Here is a 13326-nt window from a genome sequence, read left to right as displayed (position 1 = left end):
TAGATTACTGTAAAAAAAATATTAGAAGTATGTACATTGAGCCTTGATCTGTTCAGATAGTTTTTTATAACCGAAATTAATAATGTAAAAAATCAATTTTTGGTTTTATAACCATAGGACATTGGATTAGAATTTAAATAAATTAAGTAGAAATTGAATGAGTGTTCAAATTCAGAGCGAATTTTTTTCCAGCTACAAATTTTAATGGGAAAACTTAAAATCAATGTTCATTTGTTTTTTGTAGTTTTCATCAATTTCATAAATTGAATACGACTCACATTAATTATAATCTGTGTTGCTTAAACAAAAATTAGATAATATATGCGTCTACGTCTACGTGCTACATAGAAAATAAGAGCTACGGAGCTACGGAAAATCTAACTAGTATTAACTATTCATGCCATCAACAAATACCTTCGTCGACGCAGTAATTGTCACGTAGCACTGTTTTAAAAAAGGTCAATAGAGGGTCGATAGAAATAGAGATTTATTGGCACGTACAACATTATGCCCATGTAAATAAAGGGAAACAAACCCCCGATCAACTGAAGACATTCGTAACAAGGGTATAAGGAGCTTAACACTTGAACTAGCGGATTGAACCGGCCACGGATTTGTGTCCTTCGGGAGATCAGTATTCGGTAAGTCACGACTCACGAAAGTTCAGACTTCAGAGTTCAGTACCGCTCCCGACGCCTTCCAGTCCGGTCGTGTGCTATGAACACTTTCGATCTCTAAATGGAACTTACGAAATATTTCATCGCACGCTTTGGTTATTATTGACAGTTTAGACATTCGTGGAGTTTGGCTCTAAAGTTTTGATTGGATTATCACGTGATTAATTGTGTAGATGTTTATGATTATTAATATTTATTGGTAAGTAATAACTTTATATGCACTGTTCATTTCAATAGAATTGTGTTAATAAATTTAGCTAACATCGTCGGAATAATCTGAAATTTAGGACATGAAAGAGCTAAAATATATAATATATTATATACCTTATAATATATTATACCTTGGGTGTGAAAAATATTTTAGGTTCGTGATATTTGATATTGTATCTATTTATTACAACTTTTAAAATATTATGACAAAAGAGTATGATTATTACAAATATAAATTTATAAAAACATCTTCGATTCCTTCTAAGACCGTCGTCGTCTGATTTATATTTTACTAACGGTCCGCCCCGGCTTCGCCCGTGGTACATATTTTGGCAATAAAAGGTAGCCTATGTCCTTTCTCGGGTATCAAAATATCTCCATACAAAATTTCATGCAAATTGGTTCAGTAGTTTAGGCGTGATTGAGTAACAGACAGACAGAGTTACTTTCGCATTTATAATACAAGTAGGGATAATTCTTTAATGATTAATAGATACCTACTAACTTTATTTCCCAATGATTAATGAAAATCTAAATGTTTTTGTATAACCGATTCAAATTGTGATTTAATAAATTTGAGACGTAATTTATTAGTGTCACGATAAACAGAAAGTCAGAATTAGTTCTTGGTTCACAATACATTTAAATATTATTCGTAACATAACCACGATAACAAGGAAAATATTCTCACATAAGTCAAGCTTGGCAGACAACAATAATCTTAACATGAGTGTATCTCGAGATAACGTGATTTATCGCCATCTTCTTTCTTGAAGCTCTTACATATTTATTTATTACTAGCTTTTAGCTTTAGCTTCACCCGCGTTCGATTTGAGATTTAAACATTCTTAAATTTCGTCATTAAAAGATATGAATAACTAGTTATTCATATCTTACATTAATTACATTACACTAATAAATTACGTCTCAAATCACAATTTGAACCGGTTATACAAATATTTAGATTTTCATTAATCATTGGGAAATAAAGTTAGTATCTATTAATCATTAGGGAATTATAAAATACTAGCGGTCCGCCCCGGCTTCGCCCGTGGTACATATGAAAAATAGATGTTGGCCGATTCTCAGACTTACCCGATATGCACAGAAAATTTCATGAGATTTAAACATTCTTAAATTTCGTCATTAAAAGATATGAATAACTAGTTTTCCTCGCGTCTTCGCCCGAATAGTAAAAGATAACCCGATTAGTTCCCATTCCCATGATTTTTGGGATAAACTATCCTATTTAGTTTTCGGATCTCAAAGTATCTATGCCAAATTTTATCCAAATCTGTTTTGTGGTTGAAGCGCGGGTGTGAAAGGACAGACAGATTTTCGCATTTATATTATTAGTTAGGGCTAGTTGGGATGTTTAGGATTTAATTATAATCTTAATATATATAAATCTCGTGTCACAATGTTTGTCCTCAATGGACTCCTAAACCACTTAACCGATTATAATAAAACTAGCACACCATGTGCAGTTCGATCCAACTTGAGAGATAGGATAGGTTTTATCCCGAAAATCCCACGGGAAAGGGAACTATGTGGGGTTTTCTCTGAAAACGCGGGCGAAGCCGCGGGCGGAAAGCTAGTTTATTAGGTATATATAACAATAATTACCTACAAACAAATACAAAATATGATTCACAAATAGATTCATATACATTACAAAATTATACTGTATTTTTATCTTTTACATTGTATAAAATTGGAAACACGTAGAAGATTTTCTGTGATAAAAATACGTTTTCTATAAAATCCTATATAATCCAGTTAAAGTTGTATTAAACCTGATTCAGAGCATTTATATCCATAATAAAAATAAACACATAGAGACGCTTCAATTTTATTTATATGTATGAATACGATACGATTAATGGATAAAGCATCTCTTTATTTCAATAGAAAGTTGAAGTAGAAAGAATAGAAAGAAATATTATTACGAAACTGAACTCTTATTGAACTTATTTTTATAAGCAGATTATCTGAAGTCGATACCAAAATAGTAGAATTATACAAACATATTTCTTTATTGTAGGTATATGTTATTTTTTTAATGTTTTTCATCATATTATATAACTGATTTCTTTGTTGTGAGTTTTTAAAATACTTAGTTATGGTACCGTAAGGGAGTTATTTCTAATTGAAATTAGTAATATGATAAATTACACATATCCGACTCTACGTACACTTTGCATATGTTTGGCACAATTATTTTATTAAAGTACACGTCACAATATTTTGATCTCTTACTTTTTTTATTTCTTAAATGTTTCAGAACATTAAGTACGTTTGTTATTAATTAAATTTCCACTGCTCATCCATTTTTATTGAACAAACCCAACTAATTACCAGAAGGATTCTTCAACTTTAACATGTTTCATGTTAAAATTGCACCCAATCGAAATCCTACCTACTAATATTATAAATGCGAAAGTTTGTGAGGAAGGATGTATGGATGTTTGTTACTCTTTTACTACTGAACCGATTACAATGAAGTTTGGTAAGTAGGTAGCTGAAGACCTAGAATAAGACATAGGCTACATTTTATTCCAGAAATCCCACAGGAACGGGAGCTATGCGGGTTTTTCTTTTAAAACACGGGCGGAAATATAGTAAATTAATAAAACCAATAGTTAGGTGCTTAAACTCTCGGAACAGGTACGTTCATTAGCCGATGCCTATAATTGTTTCAACTAGGCTTATACGGCTTCTCTCAGTAAAAATATGACTGCTACACTCGATCCAATTTGTTACGAAACCTTTTAAACATATAATTAAAACAGAAATATTTCCATTCCAATGATACAATCCCAATTTGTGATTTCGCTTATAATTGCGCAATTTATTCGGTATTTAATGGCTTATTCGATGCTACATTATCTCCCAGAGGGGCAATACAAAGATAGTTCGTAATAGTAGCTTACAAAAACATAGCAATTACTTCAAAATGTCTTCTATGGCACTTATTCGCTTAATGTTCTTCCCTAAGGCATGATAAGGCCTTTATGTTTTCAAGTGTAAGGAATTGTAGGTACCATTTTAGTAATGTTAGTTAAGTGCATCATTTTAGTAGTTTGAAAAATTTTTTTTGCTCGTTTAGATATAGGTACTTTTTTGCACTTTAATGCATTTTAAAACAAATGAGTAGAAGAAGTCTGAAGTTTTTTAATGTTTAGCAAATACGTATGTACTTAGTTGTATGTAGTTAATACTTCATTTCTAAAATTATTTATACTAAATAATTATTTATTAAACCCTATATAAACATTTTAAATCAATTAATCCAACCACAACATAAGTCGTAAAAATCACATTCTCGTACTAATTTTCTTACATATTATATGTATGAAAAATAATAAATTTCTTGATCCCACACACACTTTAATATAATATTTTAATACAGAATTTCTTAACAATATCCTGAACCGTTTTTTCAGTAACTTTGATAAAGATCTTTGTAATTTGACGAGCTTGAGGCGTATTAATTACGGGCAGGGTTAGGTTTCAGCACAATATAGATTTTCCATACTATAGTCTTGAATATGAATAAGAATTTTTTGTTCAGACCCTTTCATTATTTCGTGATAAGGATATACAAAGGCTTGATAAGCATAAGCAATTGGCCGGAAATTGGTCTTGATAAAGGGAAAACCTTAGTGCTATGTTGTGTATGAAGTTTTTTCGACGTTTGATTATTTTTTCGTTTACCTATTACAGTGAAATAAGAGAAGATAAGGGAATAAAATATTTAATGTGGTATGTAATTTTATTTATATTTTTCGATGATAATAGATATTTTGTCATTGATAGGTATTGTTAATTAGTTCATGGCCCTCATACGTAGGAGGTTAATAATTTCTCAGATAATAAAATAATATAGGAGTCATATGTGAAATAGAATAGCTCTACTTTCTCGTATTTTAAAATTACCTATGCCAATTATAACATAATTCTATAAGAACTTCTTTATCAAATTTATTTCCTACGTTAACATAACATAGTCTTGGTTCGCATTATAATAGTGACGATGGACTTAAACATTTCATAGTGAAAAAGTGGCCTTTTAATACCCAGCCAATATTGTAAATGTAGCTTATAAAGTAGCATTTTTCCCGATTAATTACCCCAAATATTGACATTCCTATCAGAATACGAGAAACAAAAATAATTTATATAATAAAATGGCGAATATTTTCGGTTCTATGAACATATTGGCTACATCCGTCTGTCAGTGAAGCCAAAAGTAATTCCTTGCATACGTTTTATGCTTCACGAGGTAACCGGAACGGCCTCAAAAACTATGAGCCCTAGTTAAAATATTCTAATGCACAATATTTTTTAAAGATCCAAAATAAAAGAAATTCATCATACCTTTTTTGACCGACTCCGAAAAGGAGGTTCACAAGATGATTGGTATTTTGTTACAATCTTGGTGATAGCAGCATTGTCATGTTAGTTTTTATTTAAGTACTTAATCAATGTATTATAATAGTGCCCAATGCAAACGTATTGTGTGTTTTAGGTATTATATCTAATGAAATAACTCTACATTTAATTTCCAAACCCACTATATAAATCTCTATTTAACGACAAACGTATAAATCCGCTGCCCATTCATTCAATATCCTAAAACGTTTCAATTCATATCCTTAATAAAAAGCAAACTGTCACGGTCCGATCAATTCTATCACGAGTTATTTACGTATAGATAACATGAGTCAATTTTCAGCAACGTTATTTCCACGATTGGGTGTTATATTTCTCCTATAGCCGTGTAATTGACTTTACTTCCCTGGCTCACGCCACTTTACTTGAAAGCATCGACTGAACTGATTTCTTACCCGAAATCAGAAAGGAAATGAAGTCTTTGAACAAAATAATGACAATTCGAAGACGGCTGATAACCCAATTATTTTTAAACGTGGAACTTGGCATTGTTAATGGTAAAAGGGCTTGTAAATACTTTTGTATTGCAATATTGTAAGCTATTATTGAGTAAAATTTATGCTTTTACAATAGAAAATAAATGAAAGAAGAATTTCATTAATCCAAATACAGTAATTCAATAACAATTATATAATATGCATTATTTAATTAATACAGAAATAGTTGTAATAAAACTGCGTGATGATCGATTTCGAAACGTAAGGGCTGGCATCACTGTAATGCTAAATAATTTAATTAAAATACACTCGATTGTTGAACAAAATATAGAGTATATTAATCAAAATGTATACCTAAAACTTTGTATTAAACAAAGCGATAATACAATTTTTTTTTCAAACTTCAACTGCCTATGTGTAGTGCCATTAGCCATTTTCGTAGTGACTAGCCTTACACTACTTCAAATATTCAAACAACGAAATTAACCTTATTACGAGAAAAATAATGTCGTAAAGTATTTGAACTGTGTAAAATGTTAAAAACGCAAACTTGCAAAAGGCAAACCCTGTGAATTGTTGAGTATGGTTTTGTAATTAATTAGCCCTTGTCCGCGACTTCTCTTGCGTAAATTATGCTGACTCATTTTGGGAATAAAATTTTAAATTGGGTTATCAAACTGTAATTAAAACTAGATTGAAACAAATAATTTTACAAGTGGTTCAGCGGGCCTAGTTTTGTCAAGTTTGATAATAAAAAATAATACTAATTTTGGGACCAATACTTATTTCATATTTTATTGGTAGATATTGCATTTGAAGGAAAATTGTATATTAGCTTTAAGATTAATATTTGAAAAAATGGAGGAAATATTATGCTTTCTTTTTACCAATTTTTGTAGTTTAGCCAAAGACAATAATTACAATTCAAATTTCCGTTCAAATAATGTGACTGTCATATCTCTATACTCATTTTGAAGACAAAGAAAACAACGCAATCATTGATTTCACGTCAACATTGAATTATATGGAGCCATACAATCTTAGCAGGATGTTCTAACAATTCAGTATACGATCCGACGTTTCCAATAAGTTTCCAATATTTAGACAATGGATCCCACGAGTAATATCCGGGAATAAATAAAATTTACTCAGGATATCAGATATAAAGCATTGTGTACAAAAAGCGGGAGCAATAAACACATATCTCAATTAAAACTCGACGATTGCCTACGAAAAATACGATCGCGATGGGAACAACAAAAATTCTTTGTTTCGAACAAATCACGGGTCGGATACGTAAACATCTCCGGTTGTGAACTGTCTAGCCTATTATTTATTTCTTGTTACCTTTGGAGTGGATTTTCTTAGAAAATGATTTTTTTTTTTCAATTTAATCTGCAAGAATCTTGAAATCAGTACCTATGTCAAAGAATTCAAACCAGGAACCCAAATTTGCTCAGCGTTGTGGATTATTATCTTAGCAACTGACGATTATAATGATTACTTATTCAACTTCTTTACCTTACTTCTCCTTTTATTATAACTGATTTGAGAATATACACAATGAATACGTAACGATGTGATTGCTTTTTATCTTTCATGATTTAGGAAGCAAAGTAAAAAGAATGAAAAATTTAGAGTTATTTTGTCTTATAGTTTTAGATTAATGATTAGTAATTTGTTGCACTATGTATCAACGTAATGTAGGCCAGGTCAGTAATAGCATCAGCTATTTTAGTTTTAGTTTCGTAGTTTTTCTATAGATATTTTAAGAACAAAGAGGCATTGTAGACTACATACAATTATGTGTGGCTTCACATTCGTCTGTCCTCGTTCTAATTCAGATAAGTGGATATGGGAGTTGTGACGATTGGATCCATTTAAGTTTATATTTCTGAACGGACGGCTAAGCCTGAGCGAGTAAAGCCGGGCTTATGCGTTAGGCTTACTGACTAGTGACTACCGACATGCACGTGCGTTTAAGAGGACTAATCTGTATTGTGAAGTGCTTGCTGTATTGATTGGAGAGAGATCAAGTAACTCGTGATTTGAAGGTCCTAAAATTGTTATTATAGTTTTTTCCGATTATGTTTTTTTATATGTCAAGGAATATTTTTCTCTTTTCATCTAACCCTTTCTTATGGTGAACGTGGTTTGGTTTTAAATAAATCACACAAATGTGATTTCATGCTCTTAAAAATAATGTTACATTCTTGTACATTGAGCAGGGTTATTTTTATTTATTTCTTTAATCTAGACCTCAATGTATTAAAGTGGAACTAAACTGGATTTGTATAAATTTTATAAAAAGGTAATATTAATATTGAAATCATACTAGAACTGCGATGTCACGCTCCCAAGAATAATGCCACGAAAATTCTGAAACTCCTTTCTCCTAAAAGAATTACTTTCCTACGACCTTGGCTTAGTCCGGTCAGTAAACCTGAAAATATTCCTTTTATCATTTCAAATGTCAATCCTTGCGTAACTAAATCCTTCTTAAAGGTTAAAAATAGCTTGGTTCCTGAAAATAATTTTATCTCTCGACTTGCCAACGAAAAATTTACAGGTTTTATAAGGAAAAATGTAAAGCATCCAGTAACTTTAATAAAATAAAATATGAATACGTAATATGAACTGTGTATTTAATAATAATATGTGTTGTTAATATCATTTTATTTTAAGTAACAAGTTCTGCAGGAATTTTATATATTTATGTTATGCGATTGTATGTTTTATTATTTTACTTCATATTATTTTAGCATAATAATATTATATTGTGGAGGTTCAATACAATACAATTGTTTATTTGTACAAAAAGATACCTAGGCTTTATTTTTCTTTAGATAGTATGAAACCTTCGGTTCGCCGGAACGCGAGGAAATAACAAGTTACCGCATTTGAACTTGTTTTATCCAAATACTATTAATATAACAGTTTATAATGTTACTTGACCATTTCTACTTAATATTATTATATTAAAATTAATATTTCAAATAGCAAATATATAAAATAAATTGATTTAATTTAAAGATGTTCACAAAATCACTTAAGTAATTAGTGGGATAAGATTTGAAGCTTGGCTTATCCAAGGGTTTTATTTATATCAAAAAGATTTATATTAAATTACGAAAGGCTCTTCAGGCTTTACAGAGAGCAGTAGACCTAAGACATTCTATGTAGGTTTTTCCCTTTGAAGAATATTTCTTAAGCGAGTCATCCCAAGATTTGATTATTATTTATCCAGATTTGAGTTCAAATTGTAGGCTATGAATTAATTGGAAGAAATATCAGAAATTCAATTGATATCTTTAGGCTACACTTTAAAGTAAATTTAATAAAGTTATCTATACATATAATAAATCTGTAGAAGGGTCAATTCTGTACATTGAAAATATTGAAAAAATAAATAGCAGGGGGTGTTACTGGATCGATACCAAACCCAAATATGTGATTAAAAGATTTTTTGTCTGTCTGTCTGTATGTGAAGGCATCACGTGAAAACTAGCGGTTCGATTTCGATGAAACTTGGTATAATTATACCTTATTATCCTGGGCGTAAAATAGGATACTTTTTATCCTGGAAAAATACGTAGAAAAAAAATAATCTTAATTTTTCAGTTTTATCCATAGACGTTGTTCCGTAGAACCGCGAACACACGTTGCGTATTATTATAGGCCTAGCCGTATTTGGGAATTGGGTCCAATAGATATTTATAAGATGTTATTGTCAGAGGTACTCAAAATGGATAAATAAACCATCCACGCGAAGACCGACATCCGCGCGGACGGAGTCGCGGGCGGAAGCTAGTATAAGTAATAAGTATCTAATATCAATGTATAATGTATAATGTTTTTCATCTTTATCTAATCTTAAAGATTTGATAAAGATGAAAAACTCGAGAAGAAAGCGATTTCGTTAATTTTTTTTTAGATAATATTCCTTGAAGTACATACGAAGATGGTTCATATGTAGACTAAACGTAAACATGTAGGTACCACGGGCGAAGCCGGGGCGGACCGCCAGTCTTGAATAAAAACTGTAAGTCGAAACTATTTCAACATCTATGATTTCAAATTCTATATTAAACGATACATGTGTTTTGCATGAAACTGAAACACAAATAAGCTTTTAAATGCAAAAAAAATGTAATCAATTAACGCAGTTATTTAAGCGTTTAAACACTTAAAACACGTAACCTATAACTAGCACAAACTTTTAACTCACAACGTGAAGGCAATAATAACTTACTTAATGAGTGTATATTTTTAACACAGTGCGCTAGAAAACACATAAATCAAGATACACCATTACATACACTCTCATGTTCGCATTTTTGTGTGAATTGCTGACCATTAGCAAGATGAATGAGTCACAAAAAGGAAAACCTTAGAAAAACTATCTCCAGCGACACAAGGGTCAATGGTACGTACAGTCAAAAGTTATATGAATGCGGTTCGTATAAATTATTACCTACTTTGTATATTTATAATATGCGATAATATATTACTTCTTTTGGAGACGATGTTAATAAACGGAAATGTCGCAAGCTTTTGTAAATTGTTTGAAAATATCTTGTTATTTGTACCAGGAAGAATCGGTAATTTATCGGTACGCTCAAAGGGAAAAGTTATATATTAATAAAATTCATCGTAATAAATCAATGCAAAATAAGTATTCATAAAAACACAAAGTTATTTTCACGTAATTTCCTAAGTTTTTATAATAATACGTGTACCACCTACTAAGTGATATTCTGTATCAAAAAAGATTATTCATAGAGATTATAGTCGACAATTGAATCACCATTCTCCATAGTTCTAGTTTCCCATTGTAGTGGTTCAATGGGGATCTAATTTGAGGCCAAATAGCCATTGATGGCAGAGGTAAATCAGTTCTATTATGTATTCCCTAAAGATGGAAGTTATATGCGTTCTGTGGGTTGTTAGAAAATGTGATTATGCTTCGTGATTGGTAGAGGAGTAATAAAGCGTGACAAATAGACCAGTAAACCAAGACTCAAACTCGCGTAATAAAATTTCAATGCTTGCAAAGAATACCTACTTTGCTTGGGATGGCAATAAAGAGCTTTTAACTTTGACCTTATTCGGTTAACATTACATGTATAATCTCACTATTTATTGTAAACAGAATATCATATTCACATAAATTTTAACTTATGGATCGGAAAATAGGTATTGTTTGTTTTCTTGAAAAAAAACTAAAATTTTATTATGTGCTTAAAAATTATAACCTATAATATACAAGCTTCATTAGTCTCTTTCTTTCGTGTCTTGCTGTATGTTCTCAATACTCATTGAAAGTAGGCAGTCTTAAGATTACAATTGAAACAAAAGAGTTCAATCATTTAAAAAGGTGAATAAAAATAACTGCGTTAAAAACAACCGACTTCAAAAACGGAAAAGTAAGAAATAAAAAAGATTTGATATTATTAATTACTACATATTATTTTTATGTGCTATTTACTAAAAAGGTTTGATGTCGGTGCATGGGCTTAATACTAAGTGCTTAGTGTTTGGCACCGACTTCAAACCTATTTAATAAATAGCACATAAAAATAATATGTAGTAATTAATAATATCAAATCTTTTTTATTTCTTACTTTTCCGTTTTTGAAGTCGGTTGTTTTTAACGCAGTTATTTTTATTTAATACTTTTTAGTGTATTTTTCAACACGAATCAAACGAGCCCAAACTCGATAAAGTTGAGTCAATATATTACTGAGTTCCTATGGCCACCTTCCGATTCCATCATCAGATCAGCTCCATGTCATGATAATGTTTCATCGCTATCCATTTTACATTCGTATACAAAATTTCAGCTCAATCGGTTACCGGGAAGTGAATCAAAGTTACTTGCTACATTGAAATTAAGTCATCGAGTACAGACAAAAATGCTCATAAAATAAAAACTACTAGGCCTAGCCGAATAAAATTTTTATGGGACCAATTCGATACCATCCCGCATCGAACAAAAAAAGAATCACGTAAATCGGTTCAGAAACCTCGGAGTAATCGGTGTACATACATAAAAAAAAAATAAAAAATATACCGGCCGAATTGATAACCTCCTCCTTTTTTTTGAAGTCGGTTAAAAATCACACTCATTCAACAGGGTAATAAAAAGTAGGCATATTTCACGTGAACTTAGCCGCGTGGCGTTTGTGATAAAATATAAAAGCACAACGTTACGGAAGCTTTTGTACTTAGCCTTTAGAATCTAGCCGTGTTCGCCTCATGTTTATGTTCCACGCAGAAAATGTTTTTCTAGAACAATCTTTTTATTAAAACATCATTTTATTTATAATGTTCAAGGAATATTTGTTGAACCGTAATGGACAAAGAGATTGTAATACCCGAGGGGTTAGGACAGTAATGTAGGTTGTTTGGTTTTGTAACCAAATATATCTGACAATGAAGAAAAATTGTCTATGATTGTCTACATCTATGATTTTGCTATTTACAATACTTACCTTTTGACTTTTCAATTTTCGACCAAACCCATATTTCGTCTCTTAATTTACAGAACTCTTCACAGTAGGTATTTAATATAATTATATAAAATAATTGTATAATTAATATAAAATATATTAATATAATTATTATAAACTGTCGCTGTAACGGAAGCTTGAAGCATTTATTCATATTTCCATATTATCTATTTCTGATTAATATATATTTATTAGTATACGAAACAATGTTAACATACATGAATGCGTGTGTTAACAGTTAACACATTCCTTTTCACTAGACATTTCAATCATAGCAGTGCATGCATATTGTTATAAACTAGAAATTGTGAACTTTAGTCTGTGTTAATTAATAGGTGTCAATTAAAAACTTTGGCAGGATTTTAAATTCTGATTTTATTCATAACTAGCATTACCACCCGTGGCTTCGCCCGCTTTGTCTAAAACCTAATAAATTATATACTAAAACCTTCCTCTTGAATCAATATATTTAAAAAAAAAACGCATCAAAATCCGTTACGTAGTTTTAAAGATTTAAGCATACAAAGGGACATAGAGACAGAAAAAGCGACTTTGTTTTTAAACTATGTAGTGATGTAATGTCCAGTAAAAAATGTACCTACATCATCATCATCATCATCATCATCATCAGCCCATATACGTTCCCACTGCTGGGACACGGGCCTCCTATGAGGGTACAGGCCATAATCCACCGCGCTGGCCAAGTGCGTGTTGGCGGATGACACATGTCGTCGAACTTTTTAATTCTTCGACATGTCGGTTTCCTCACGATGTTTTCCTTCACCGTTCGACCTACCTACATATACGGATCAATTTTATTTGTTTGTTTTTGTGCGTTCACATGAAGTGTCAGTCATTTCCAGATAAGGATTTATGCTTTAGTAGCTGTTCAAAACATGGGGGAAAGGTCGTACTGTATAAGCTTTGTATAATATACAACAGCTACAACACTGCTGAGTTTCCTCAAAATCCGTTTAGTGTTTTTGGCGTCCGAACATTCACATATTTTATTACGTACATTATCTAGTAAAGATG

The 13326-nt window shown here is 31.1% G+C and overlaps 1 protein-coding gene across 1 annotated transcript in view; it reads left to right on the top strand.

Moving 5' to 3' along the window:
- The first annotated feature begins 702 nt into the window (after positions 1 to 702).
- The window catches only part of LOC123696775 (trace amine-associated receptor 8b), a 40573-nt gene continuing 27949 nt past the window's right edge, over positions 703 to 13326 (top strand). The window contains exon 1 of the mRNA XM_045643139.1: positions 703 to 876. The gene's annotated coding sequence lies outside the window, so the exon portion shown is untranslated. The remainder of the gene's footprint in view (positions 877 to 13326) is intronic.

The sequence above is a fragment of the Colias croceus genome, chromosome 13, assembly GCF_905220415.1.
Source record: "Colias croceus chromosome 13, ilColCroc2.1".
In the NCBI taxonomy this organism is placed as follows: Eukaryota; Metazoa; Arthropoda; class Insecta; order Lepidoptera; family Pieridae; genus Colias; species Colias croceus.
This window is presented reverse-complemented; position numbering and strand designations above follow the sequence as displayed.